Genomic DNA, 14981 nt, shown 5'->3' on the forward strand with positions numbered 1-14981 from the left:
AAGTAGTGCTGTCGCTAGCATCTTTGTAGTTTGCATGGAAGATACCGATTTGTCTGCCGTGCCCTATACCTTTTTGTAACCAATTTCAAGGTAGTGCCTGTCAGCAATCTCTCACAAACCCGTCACCAAATACACTTTTCTCTAGCAATGACCGGATTCAGTGGGGTCACTGACTGGGCCCAAACATTTGTCTTTAGACTTGAGGTCATTTGAGTTTGTTGCTGGCCACTAAGTCTACCTTCTTGGCTTTTGTAGGCTGCTCTTTTGCAAGAGAACTTAAGAGGGTTTCCTTTGTGTTTTCGAAAACTGTGCTGAGATGACTGCCCTTGCAGTAAAATTTAACATGCTTCCAAGATGTTATTGTTAGTGTGACTGTTAATTATGGTCTTTTTTGCATGTTTCAAACCGAGTTTTGTGGATGCTCTTCAGCAGTACAAGACCTTGTGTTTCCTTTCACAATTGCTATTGACATTTTTACATGCTATTACTGAATTTCAAGTTACAGTGGCGCACAGCTTGCCAGCTGGCATAGGCAGTATTCAAAATTCATCCTCGAACAACTCGATCACCTTAATCTATGGAGTCCCCAGTGATGAGGGACCTGGCCTTCTGGCTGTGTTATTCTATTATAGTGCAGCTCATGAAAAAAACAGCTTCCTCTCTGCTCATCCCCAAAATAAGATTTCAATTGATTAAATGCCACTGGTGGAAGAGAGCATCATCAGATTTGACCAAAGTCTCTCAGCATGTTGCCACTGCTCCAAACGGGTGGAGTTCTTAAGAAAGTCTCAGAGTGGGAAGATAAATGTATAGTGGAGGGGAGGGAGTGAGGAGAAGGATGGATGCATAGTGGAATGGAGAAAGATGGAAAGGAGGAGGCAGGGGAGAATGGAGGGGAAAGAGGAAAGCATCAGCGTGATGGATGGGGTAGAGGTGGTTTAGGAGGAGGGGGTTTAGAAAGGAAAAGACTGAGAGATTTCTGCTCCATCTGCGGCATAATCATCCGATGTGTCTCCGTCTGGGTTGGCAAAGACATAATTAAGAAAACCCGAGGTCGCCTGGGTTCACGGCGCTGTCGAGGCTCAGCCACGCTCCCTTCCCTCCTGCCACTCAATTTGTGTAATTTACCTCTGTTCTGAGTCTGTTTTGAAAAGAGGCCGTTTGACCCCTTATGTGGTGGATTCAAAAAGTTGCGTCTAAATGAAATAGATGGCTGAGGGACTCTCTGTGTGCGCTGCCAGTCGATAGCCTGGCAGGGAGACGCTGATGGTGATTCCAGGAGAAGGCTGCACTTCGGAGGAGTTGTTTAGGTATGCAGGCAGAGCAAGGGAGGCGCACAGAGGGAGCGAGAAACAAGAGGTGGTGATGGGAGGAAAATGAAAAGCTGAAATGTGCCCTTCCCCGAGGTGATTTGCGCAAGTGACCTCAGATTGCTCAGTGGCATGCCTCTTCCTTAAACTCAAGCCAAAAAAAAGGGCATGCGTTGTGTTTATGTTTTATATGCTGTCATGACGAGGCTGCGCTGGAGAGATGGCAGAAGAGAGGGGGGTTTGGGGGGGTTGAATGTATGGTGCGGCTGAGGAGTGATTACCGGGCGCAGAGCTGAGGGATGAGAGCCAAACGGGTATTTTATTTTGTCAATTGGAGTGTGCAAATGGAAATGTCAGAGCGGCCGGAAAACTAATGAATCTGATAGGAGAGATGCCTCCTCTCTCGCCGAATGCCTGATCAATTGCCATTGTCTTCTGTGGGTGCTGATCTTTTTTTTTTGGTTGTTGTTGTTTTTTTGTGGTGTTATTTTTTGATTGTTTTCTCTTCCTGGCATGGCTCTCTGTGGTTAAGAGTTTGATGGTGAACTTTGAGTCAAGGAAATAAAGGAATCGATCCAAGGCAGGAATCAATGTTTTCATCTGTTACTTACAAGTCTGGGTGTGTGTGAAAAGTGATTTTTGAATTAAAGTTCCCTAACTCAGTTAGCAAAGTAAACGTAAACAAAAGAGGGCGTGTTCCTCCTCAATAGTCATCTTTAAAGCACCTACTCAGTCTTACTTATTCCCACATTTGCATTTAATGACAGATTCACGCTGATATTGAAATTCCCTAATGGCAACAACAGAAAACAACTTGTCTCACTTCAATTAAGCAAGTAACTTCCATAACCTTGGAGCATTTTCGTGCTTTATTGAGACAAAGTGACAGATGTGCGTTAGTTTAAATTTAGACTGACAATGATCCAGCGTGTCAGGGCTTTGTGCTTGTTCAGTCACATTTTCTGGTTACGTGATGAGAGGCTGCGAGCGCCGCACTGGATGAAAAGCAGAAAAAATAACTGCATTTGCACTATTCTGTTTTGACAAGCAGGCTAATTTCTGCCCAGGGTCATCAATATTTCTGACACTTCAGTGGTGGCATAAATATAGAATGAATGTACCTTTGTTGTGCTCAGGGAGGTGTGTGTCTCCGAGCGTCAACAAAAAAATCACTTGGATCTGTTTGCTAGCTTGTTCAGTCAGTTGACGAGACTGTCGCCGGTCCCTCCGGAGTCTGTCTCTTTTCAATATCATGCATCATAAACAATATCCAATGTGGACTACTGAACTATGAAAATACACTGCACAAGCAAGAGGAGGAGGATGACAAGAAATGCAACCAGCTGTATGAGTGATGAGCATAAGCACTGGTTTGGGGTGAAACAATTTATGTTGGGGTGTGATTTTTCTTCTCATGAGAGGGAAAAAACATGGATGTTTCAATCTGAAGAAAACAAATAAGTAGCCGGGGCAGACCAAACAGTAATTCAGGCCAGGACTCCATCTCTGTTCAAGAACACCAGACTGCTGATTTTGTAGCTTAAACTATTTGTTTATTATGGCTAACAATATATCCCATTTTTATTATATAGTTAATAATTAACTTCAAAAGAAGACATGAAATGTTTTATCCATCACAAATATTAACAAACTAGTGAATTACAACAAACAAAAATATAAAACAATACAGTCATGTAAAAACGAGAGTTTTTACCATGTGCTGATAATCAGATTCACTTGGTTAGCTACTCATCAATAAGTGTAAGCATCTCTGTAGAAAAGCAGAATTATTGGTGGTTCACTGGTCCACAGCATACAGGGAGTGCAGAATTATTAGGCAAATGAGTATTTTGTCCACATCATCCTCTTCATGCATGTTGTCTTACTCCAAGCTGTATAGGCTCGAAAGCCTACTACCAATTAAGCATATTAGGTGATGTGCATCTCTGTAATGAGAAGGGGTGTGGTCTAATGACATCAACACCCTATATCAGGTGTGCATAATTATTAGGCAACGTCCTTTCCTTTGGCAAAATGGGTCAAAAGAAGGACTTGACAGGCTCAGAAAAGTCAAAAATAGTGAGATATCTTGCAGAGGGATGCAGCAGTCTCAAAATTGCAAAGCTTCTGAAGCGTGATCATCGAACAATCAAGCGTTTCATTCAAAATAGTCAACAGGGTCGCAAGAAGCGTGTGGAAAAACCAAGGCGCAAAATAACTGCCCATGAGCTGCCAAGATGCCACTTGCCACCAGTTTGGCCATATTTCAGAGCTGCAACATCACTGGAGTGCCCAAAAGCACAAGGTGTGCAATACTCAGAGACATGGCCAAGGTAAGAAAGGCTGAAAGACGACCACCACTGAACAAGGCACACAAGCTGAAACGTCAAGACTGGGCCAAGAAATATCTCAAGACTGGTTTTTCTAAGGTTTTATGGACTGATGAAATGAGAGTGAGTCTTGATGGGCCAGATGGATGGGCCCGTGGCTGGATTGGTAAAGGGCAGAGAGCTCCAGTCCGACTCAGACGCCAGCAAGGTGGAGGTGGAGTACTGGTTTGGGCTGGTATCATCAAAGATGAGCTTGTGGGGCCTTTTCGGGTTGAGGATGGAGTCAAGCTCAACTCCCAGTCCTACTGCCAGTTTCTGGAAGACACCTTCTTCAAGCAGTGGTACAGGAAGAAGTCTGCATCCTTCAAGAACAACATGATTTTCATGCAGGACAATGCTCCATCACACGCGTCCAAGTACTCCACAGCGTGGCTGGCAAGAAAGGGTATAAAAGAAGAAAAACTAATGACATGGCCTCCTTGTTCACCTGATCTGAACCCCATTGAGAACCTGTGGTCCATCATCAAATGTGAGATTTACAAGGAGGGAAAACAGTACACCTCTCTGAACAGTGTCTGGGAGGCTGTGGTTGCTGCTGCACGCAATGTTGATGGTGAACAGATCAAAACACTGACAGAATCCATGGATGGCAGGCTTTTGAGTGTCCTTGCAAAGAAAGGTGGCTATATTGGTCGCTGATTTGTTTTTGTTTTGTTTTTGAATGTCAGAAATGTATATTTGTGAATGTGGAGATGTTATATTGGTTTCACTGGTAAAAAAATAAATAATTGAAATGGGTATATATTTGTTTTTTGTTAAGTTGCCTAATAATTATGCACAGTAATAGTCACCTGCACACACAGATATCCCCCTAAAATAGCTAAAACTAAAAACAAACTAAAAACTACTTCCAAAAACATTCAGCTTTGATATTAATGTGTTTTTTGGGTTCATTGAGAACATGGTTGTTGTATTTTTGAGGAATAATTTTATTATTGAACAACTTGCCTAATAATTCTGCACTCCCTGTACAGGGGTGTGTGAACACAATGACAAAGTGTTACCAGGGGGGACATCCCAACCAAATTCCCAATTCTCCCCAAGATCAGAGCAGGCTAAGCTCAGATAAATTTTGAAAAATTCCAAGACCATCTCAGACTCTGGCCTCAACATGTTAAACGTAAAATTTCCTGACAGAACAGAAAAAGACCAGCCTTACCAACTGTTAAGTGTAGTGGAGAAGCGCTGATGATTTGAGCTTGTTTCGTAGCCACGTAGCCTCCTCTCTATACGAAAGTATTCTCGAGTCAAATGTGAAGCCATCTGTCTGAGAGTTGAAAAATGACAGAATGAAGGTATTGCAATGCATTCTGTTGCATAACCCTGCAAACCTCAATGAACTGAAGCAATGTTGTAAAGAAGAGTGAGCCAAAATTCCTCCACAATATAAGAAAATAGTGTAGATTTTTATATGATACAATAAGGGGGTAAAGATATTGTGTATGTGTCCACAGAAAAAAGAAAATCAATTGCATGTTCACTAAGTGTCACACAAAGTTGTCAGGATCCATGAATTATCTATAGACATTCACCACGGTGACGATCATTTGAATGACCTTTGCATTAGCTGCTTCAGAGTAATCTAAGCAGTGTGTTGATTCAAAGGGGATTCAGACAGCAATGATGATTTCCCTCTGCAAGTAATACGGGTACATTCCAACAGCCAACACCTTTAATATTCAGAAACATGCAAAAAAAAACAAAAAAACAGTTAAATTGCAGTAATGTGACCAGGATTACACAACTTTTCAATCACAACTAGTGCAATCCGTCCACCTTTCGTCTCAAATTAAAGTCACTGTCTACCTGAAAAGTCCTCAAGCCAGGTACGGTCAGAATCATCCAGGAAGTGTGCGTGTGTGTCAACATGTCACTCTAACGCTCCTCAAAGCACATCAAACTCAGCTCATGATGCTCCCTCTGAGTCTTAATCAACTCACCAAGCTCCTCTATATTATTGTCCAAACACCTCTCGTTCTCTATGATAATCACTGGAAGAGCACCGGCACTGCAGCCCCTCCAGGATCACAGGCCTCACTCTCAATAATCAGAACAATCACCTGGCAAAGATTCTCCACTGCTAAGCGTGTAATGTGAAGAAAAAAACTGGCCTCTCAAAATTGTTTCTACAAGACTCACAAAACAAAAACACATCAATTTCACCATCAGAGAAATCACAATGAGAAAGAAAAATCTGCTTTATGTGAACATAATAAAAAAAGGATGGAAAACAAGAAGCACTCTCAGTGCATAAAAATGTCCGCCAAGGCTGCTCACTCTCTGAGCAGTATGTATGTACTCTTAAGGGAACAGTATTCTATAGTTTTCTTTAACTTTTTTTAACATAATGTTTGTAGTGCAGAAGAAATAAGTGGAGAATGCAGGTTTTTGTTACTTGCCTGTAACCCATTTTAACATGCTTGACATAATTTTTAGTGTAATTATTCTTGTATTTTTTAATTTATGAAGATTTTGTTTATTTGTATTAAATATCCAGTGAAAAAGTTTTCGATCACAATCTCATTTTGGTTAAACAATAATATTAATTCAGGAACATTGTACATGTATTCAAGTTATTGTGCATTTAAACAGTATTCATTCAAATCATTTCAGTCTATAGTGTTTAGATACAGAATGGCAAATAGATGAACGTTAACAAAAATATAACCTTCTTGTTACAGGTAATAATAGACAACAGAACTGCAATATCTATAAAAATGTGTTTTCATGTGTTATTTTATGTTTTCATTTTTTTGGCAAAATCACGTGTGCTTAAAAATTGTATTGTAAAAATGTATAAAGAGCCTGTAACCATACGTGAAGTAACATTTGTGTTATGTGTCAAATTAACATATTAGTACTATTTAATCCTTTTTCGAGGTGTTCATTTGGTTCATTCGTCAGAATGTCCTTTCCTTGGAACTTAAATGCTATTGGAAGAAAAGCAGGTAGATGTTGCATGGCTTGCCAAGAGAGACTGCGTGACTCTTTAGTGTGCACAGCTGCACGCTGTGTGACCCTCCCTCCCACAAGTCTATGACAAAAGCAAGAAAGTCCGTCTTGTGGCACGGATTCTCAGAGGTCTGTCGGTTCATTCAGTGCTTGTTATTGTATTACCGCTGTTTAAGTTGACTGTTCATGACAGGCCAAAATGACCCTCGGGCCACCAGGGAACATCCCCATCAGTGTTTCACAATAAAATGGTATCCATTGATTTGGCAGCCTACCTGAATCCCACGCTAATGTGGCTTTGGTCGAGTTATATATAGAGTATCTGTCTCCTCACTGCTGTGGGCTTAAAACCTCTGTGTTCTAAGAGCGGTCCCATTTCTTTGATTGAATCCCCCTCATTACCTTGGCTTCCCTTTGATTCTGATGAGGCTCAATAACCCTTCTCACATTTTCTCACCTTGCTAATCCTGTGCCAGGTTTGCAATTGATGGCACTTGCTCAATCTTTACACCCTTGTTTGATGCCAGCGGGGAGGACTCAGCAATAAGGCCCTACCGACGTAAAAGAAAAGCCAGCAGAGACAGAAATAGTTGTTTCTTAGAATCGAGATCCAGAAAAAAAGGCCTTTCCCACTAATGGCTTGCTGGACGAAGAGAGAGAGAAGCCAGGCCCTCGTTATCACCCTTGTTCTTTTGGATGCACTTCAGAGGACCGAGGAAAGCTTTCTCTTTTGACAGAACTGACACAGAGTTTACAAATGGCAGAAATCTCTACAGCTCGTCGCACAGAGAGCACATAAATAAAGGGCTTTTAGTCACGTTCATTCATTTTTTAGAGCTTTTCTTGACACATTTTTTTTTCTTTTGCGATGGCAAAAAATTCAGCAGCGAGCCCCCTCGCCAAACTATGCAAGTGCTCTTCATTCCCTAGTGAGAGGCAAATGTTTTAACATGCCCTCCAGAGAGAACAATTTGTTATTGGGACAATAATAAATGTGATGGTTTTCCACAGTCTGCTGCTAATTCCGCCATTAACATAATGCAATTTAATAGGTCACTCGGTTTCTTTTATTTCATAGATGAACAGCTTTCAGTCAGTAGAGACATCATTCGGGTTGCGTACATTATGGAGGAGAGCAGATTGCCAGACTGTTAACTACCTCCGTTCCCTTCATTTCAATTGCAAATAATCTGGACGGGAAATTTATGTGCAACACAATTATCATCAATATGAAACGGTCACTCGGTTTTGCCATGACACAGTCTAAAGTAGTGGATTTGTCTTATCTGTAGATGAGGGGGAACACATTGGAGAGAAGAGAACAGTATAAATATCAACAGCAAGCAAGGACAGAGCAAGTAAAGGAGAATTTATCAAAAAGATAATGAAGATCAAAGACACGGCCTTGGTTATTGTTGTTCTAGTTTCCAGGGAAGCGTGTAATGAACTGAAGGAATATGGTTATTTTGTATAACCTTACTGCGAGCCACATGCAGCCGCACAGTGTACGGAATCACACTGAGCTGCCATCCACACACCCCGGTGGGCCGGGAGAGTGATTGATGGCGGACTGCAGCCACTTCTGTGTTCATTTTGGGAGTTAGTTTAAAAAAAAAAAAATGGTGTAAACACTCCTGACAGACAGCAGGGAGCAGGGATGCTTGATTAGTATTAAAACTCGAGCAAGGAACAAAACAGATGAGTATCTTGTGTAGAAATATGCTTGTTGTGCAGTCAGGTATAATTTGAGGCGCACGTGGTTGAGAAGCACCGCACAGTGCTTCAGCTGCAGGTGTTCTTCGGCTCAATGGTTCTCATGAGCCTCGACCCCCATCTAATAAAATCCACCCAACACTGCCGTCATTACATCAAAGAATAAGGCCACCAGTTATGATGGAAGACACACACACAAACAGAATCACTTTATTTAGGCCATAGGCCCAAACAACATAACATTTATTTGGAGCTTATCAAAGCCCTGTGGTGCAATAGTTTAATCAATTTTCGATTACAGACAGCAAGATTAAAGACATATAAGGGATATAAGTAATACTAGTATGATTACATGGTGAGAATAAGATGTTTCCCCCTTATGGGAGGTTTGTAATATAGTAATTAATCTAACTTTTTTTAAAACCCATTTGGGGATATTTTATTTGCAGTTTTTGGAGATTAAGAAAATACACCCATTCTTACTAGCTCGATTAGATTACAACACCTGGTATGTTCACATTTATGATCAAGTTAGCTGGATCAGAAGCTCTACAACCACTTTCTGTATGAATTTGATAATATATGGGAAAGAGGCTGGAAGCTTAATGTTTTCTGTTTGTGGTCCACCAATCAGGCAGGTGTTTCCATGCAGGTAAACTGTCTGTTTGGAAAGCAAAAAAGAGGTTTGGCATGTGCAGAAAAGCTGATAACCCTTGGCTATTGTCTGATAATGATTTTGTTTTTACTAGCTTCACCGAAATGTATTTGCACGTTTTACTGATCAGCAAATACAAATATGAATTTTTAGTTTTGCTTTTATTTAACTTTTATTTAACCCAAAAAATAAGACTCTTGAGATTAAAAATCTATTTTACAAGAGTGTTCTGGCCAAGAAAGACAGCAGTATAATCATGAGTTGCATAAATTAGTAGCTCATACACACACAGAGACACACACACACACACCAAAATCAATACACCAGTTAAGTACAGGCAATAATAATAAAATAAAACACAGAAACAACCACAATTTCTCAAGTTCCGTGTCAATAAAGAATGAATACCTCAAAAGGAGTAATTAATGGTAGAAATACAGGTGATAATATTGAAGAAAAACATCTGTAAATGCATCCAGGTCTTTTAAAACTGCCTTAAATTCATTACATGAAAGCAATTATTAGGTTTAAATTAATGGCCTTATTAGAATATAGCAGTGTTTTGGGTCTACGGCATGACAAAGCAGACCGCCCAATCCAAGCATACAATCTACAGTGCTTCATAATACACAAACTGTATGTCTGTGTTTTTGTTGTTTCTCCTCCTACACTATCAGGAGTTGAACAACCAACCTTGTCACAAGGGGACATCTTTTGCTCCTGAAGGTTCTTATCTATATCTGATGTTATGATGTCATCTTGATGCCTAGCAGCCACCAATTAATCTTTTTTGACTTCACAACAATAACATCTAATTTATACCCACAATACTTCAGTTTTGCATGACATATTAGGACACTATCAGGTTGCCTGGTAACCACCTAGCAACAGGCTAAAATTACCAGTTTTTTTGCCCTTGTGCACCTAACACACTTTATGCAGGGATCCTATCATTTTAATTTCACAAAATAGCATCTCCCATATGCACAAAATCTGATTTATACAAGATATATTATAACATCATCATGTTGCCTAGTTGCATGGAGGCATGTTGCCTAAGTCAACATGTCATCAAGCGTTGCATCATTTTAATTAGTCAGCCATCAGCAAAAAAACGTCTAATAATACTATCGCATGGGCATCTTCCAGTGACCAATTATCTACCTTAACTTCATTTCAAAATAAGAGCTGTTGTAGAACCCATGTAACATTAAACCTTGGGCTGTGCCAAGAAGAACTAAATTACATGTCTGAGTCATTACAGCCCAGCACAGTAGATTCTAAATGTTTTTTAATCTCAACTTGCTTCTTATTTTTGCAGTTGTTGCTGTCAGCCAGTGTTGTACGGTGTGATGTGTTGACACTTCACACAAGTCAGCACAAGCACAACATCACAAAGCCAGCAATCTAAAAACAAAACTGTACTTTTATCCTGTTATTGTGTCTAAGCATCACCGATGCTTGCTTCCCCAACCCCCGCCCCCCCTCCCCCCGTTAAGCATTTTGTCACTATTGTATTGCTTTCCCCAGCTTTTCAGTAGGTTTTATGGTGCTGTGGATCCAAGGAAATGATACTGTTTGCCATTAAAATGAATGTTTTCAATGTTTTGGGCCATTATCCTTACTGTATTCATGAAAGAAAGCGCACCACATGTATTGTAAGTCTATATGTTTTCATTTTAAGAAATAGTCTGATCTCCTCTTGACCTCCTTGGTCCTCCTATCTGACCTCTGACCACACTCACAATTCATAATAATGCATAAAAATAATGGTATTTACTGATGAGATGAGCAGGTTGGGTAGTATCAGTAATTATTAGTAGTCCAGTCCTTTTAATATTATAATAGTGCAGGATTCAAGGATTACTTCTTTCCTTCACATTCTTGTACAATATAATACAGTGGGCAACAAAATCTTTATTTCCCTTATTATACTATACATTCTATCTCCGTATAAACAGCTGAGGTTGTGTCGGTCCAGTCCAATTACACACCGCTTGTTAAGGGAAAAACCCTGCAGACACTGCCGAAAGGAGGTGTGAAACTTTATGATGCATTTAGCACTTATTACTCATTTTAACAGGCTGAATTGTGACAGGGTTTGGTTACTAGATGTGAGCGCAGCTGCTGCTGCTCCGCCTGGCCGTGATGGCTGAGGCTGTGGCTGAATATATGGTTATTGTTCCAAATTTGCACTTTGCGCTGCACTTCAATTTCTGCTGAGTCCTGTATATTTCTGTTTGAACCTGCACAGTCCTTCACTGGCAGACCTGTCGCCAGCAGACCACGGGAGCTCAGAAAAACCCCAACGCTGACACAGAAAAGGATGCTTTATCCAAAGCACAGCTGTGACTTTATTCACAGAAAAATTGTTGTGTTTTTTTAATTTATTTATTTTATTCTTATTATTATTTTTAAAAAATTAACGGATATATGACACACACAAAAGCTGAACCAATGAGATTTTATAACTCCCCATTATTTCCACCTCTTGGATGCTTCCCATGGTTAAGTGAAAAATGGTGACACTTATCCCACATGCTTTATCTGTTTCGTGGATGCATATTATCAGAGAGTGAACTGGTATTTATCCTGAAAAAATAAAAAAGCTTTTTGGGGTATTCATTATTATTAAGCCACAAAAGTAATAGAAATTGGTCTACTCAACCTCAACTGTAACCAGTCATTATCCAACTCGTCTTCAAACCTACCAGTGGGAAACAAAATCTGCAGCAGACCTGTCTGCAGATGGAAGCCTTACATTAATAGGCTTCCGGAACAAACATTTCTTTTTTACGAGGTCTTTAACTGTAGCTGGCTTTCCCACCATTTCACAACTTCACCCTGATGTTCAGTAATGATTAATGTGGTCTAACTGGAATATCGATGCGTCTGCAGCACTAATCTAATGGGAGCGGTGGTGCATCTGTGCCACGAGGCTGACCGTGCTTGTTTAAAACCAGAAGAAAAGTGCCCCTGCATCTCCTGACATGTTTGCTTGTTAGGTACTTTGGGCCTCCCATTTTTTTCCTTCCTCCCCTAATTTGCAATACATTATTAATGTGAGCAAATGCATGCGAGTAACTTATTAGCCCCTGTATCGATCTGACAGGCACAGGTTCTGTGTCCACGTCATGGAGGTGAACAGTGAGACAAAGAGAGGCAGTGATCAATCAGGAGCCCAGGAAACTAATCAACTGTTTGAAAATGGGTCATCCAATTAGTTAGAAAGCTCTCTGTGGAGTCGTGTCATTCCTACATTCAGCTCAGGCTGATTCTTAACAGTAGCCCCAGGAAGACTTATGGTTGTGTATTTATCAATATGACACTTCACTTATGTTAAGAAACCTCCAATTTGCATGGCCTTGTGAATTCTTTCCTGTGAGCCAGGAAACATCTAAAATTGAAGTACTTAATAATTACTGTGTTGTTGGGTCTGCGTTTCTTAGTATTCATGCAAGTGTAAATGTGTGCAAACAACCAGAGGATTAAAAAAAGCACAACATTTGTTCGGTGGGACACGCTGTGAGTGATGGACAGTTATGGAAACGTCGACAGGAAGAGGCCAGGCAGAGCCGAAATGCACTCACACAAATAGCTTTTGACTGCTCACCCGTCGACGAGTCGTACCAAATCTGCTTTGACACTGTGCATCTACTCTTCAGGAAATATACAGCAGTGCATGATCAGAAGGACGATGCATTGGACAAATCTAGGCTCACTGAAGATACACATGTAAAACCCATCAAAAAGCCTGTGAAGAGTTAAACAATTCACGCTGCTTAAAAGAAAATAATAATAATAATTTAAAAAATCCATTAACAAAGACCTCCCTCCGCTCATGATATAGAAGCACTTTACCTGCCTCCAAAGGCAAATCCCTTTTTATTCAGACTTACAAGCAATCAGTGCGTTGTTATTGCAGTCCATAGGTCATCTGGTTGTTTCTCCAATGGCTGCCTATAAAGGCCTCTTAAAAGCAAGCAGTGGCATTAAATATAGTGTTAGCAGCAGGATTGTAAATGCATGTTGACATTTCACTTTTCATTGGAACGTGGTTGCCCGTAGCTACACTGACTGACCTATGTGGAAGTTTGTAACTTTAATAAGCTGATAATTCAAACGTATAAAAATGCCTGTAGCGCTGTGAACATTGTTTGCTTTCTGCAGCCTTTTGCTGTGTTATAGTTTTTTCTTTAATTTTATCTCGGACAGCGAGGGAATTCAATATTTAATTGTAGCTTTCAGTATAGAAAAAAAGCATTTATTCAGGCTGTTGTATGGATAAAACTGTTATGAATACAACCTATTTGGAGAATTATGGACTAAAAAGTGTTTAAATAGCACCTTCCTACATTCTCATTTTGGTGATGCTTCTATACGTACACTGTTGTAGTAGTAAGTGAGGATCAACAGACTAACACTATAAAATGTAATCTGATAACATATAAGGAAAATTACCTTCTAGCCACTGACTTAAAAGTAGAATAAATAAATACACTATTGAACTTGTACCTCCCATTGGTGGTTTGCTGCATCAAATCTCAGACAGGCTGACAATGATCCTTACAAAATTAAAATGAATATGTAACCAGTAGGAACACCCATCCATAAGCCTTCACAGAGAATGCTTTAATATCTGCCATGGTGCAGATGGCTTTCTTTGAATAGAACAAGGTGGGTTTTAATATTTGAAATATTTGAAGATTCAGCGAGAAACATAATTTTTTCGTCCTCACTGCGGATTAAATGGTGACAGCTCACTAGTTCTTTTCATGTGGGATTTAAGTTAAAGCCACAGTTTTTTTTCTAATATGGCTTCCTTTGAATGTACAAATTCATACAAAAGGAAAGAGGAAGGGGGGGGGAAGCTATCTCCCAAACTGTCAGCGGCTAGCGGAGGGGGATAAAACAAAGAGATCGTGGAAATGCATGAAATTGGGAGCGACAGCAGGAGAGATGAGTTTCCTGGTTACATTCAGTGTATTCACTCAACTACAACATATGTAATCACATCAGAAGGTGTAAAAACTATAATGAAATATTTTTAAAGGCAATAAGGCTAATGTCTCTGGGCTACTTTAATCTCAAAGAACATGTTTGGTCAGTGAACTCATTTAGTATTGCCTCTGACTGTCAGGACTGAACTGCAGCACTTCAGGTATGAGTGACTGGATGATTCAGAGCTTAACTGTTTGTGCCTATAAGTGTTTTTGTTTTCTTCTGGAGTCCCTCTGTGTCAGCGAGTGACCTTGAATTGCTTTTCTTTATCTATGTAAGAACATAAGCATGTGGCATTGAGCTCTGCCAAGCTTCATTTGTGCATCTGTGCTTGCAAAGAGGCAGGCCTAGTCTGACCTGAGCGATACCTGAGGAGCACGGCATGTCATATTTTAACTCCCTTTGTCTTTGACAGATGGCTCAGCTCTAAAAGCTTCTGTCCGTGGTGCTGAAGGCTGGCCTGATGTATGAGTGTTAGGCCCTGTTTGATAAATCCACCATGTCACTCTGCCTCTGACAGCCATTCATCATGCTTGGCTTTCTCATGTGAAATGTTCTATGTGCTGGATAATTCAGTAAGACAAATAAAATGTGAAGTTTCGACTCGGCTCCGTGCCACTCCACATGACTTTTTGGTATACTGTACTTTATCTCGGTGTCGTAGGGACGTTGTGTTCCCGTCTGAGCACGAGCAGCAGCAGCTGTAGCTGCAACACAGTGACTATATTCAGACCAGCTGAAGGACGAACATGTTCTTAATGAGGCGACTAATGAGTTCTGCTCTTTGTTGCTGTTTTTTTTCTTCTTCTTTTTCTTCCCAGGGTCAGGACGACCACTCAGCCATTCAGCTGAAGTCCCTTGACTCATCCCCTGTGGTCTGATTCAAAAGACTTTTTTTCTTCTGTACCATTTGCTCATTATCAATACTCTGTTTTACATTCTTGCAGTTGAAATGTCATA

The sequence above is a fragment of the Astatotilapia calliptera genome, chromosome 17 (assembly GCF_964374335.1).
Source record: "Astatotilapia calliptera chromosome 17, fAstCal68.1, whole genome shotgun sequence".
Taxonomy (NCBI): Eukaryota; Metazoa; Chordata; class Actinopteri; order Cichliformes; family Cichlidae; genus Astatotilapia; species Astatotilapia calliptera.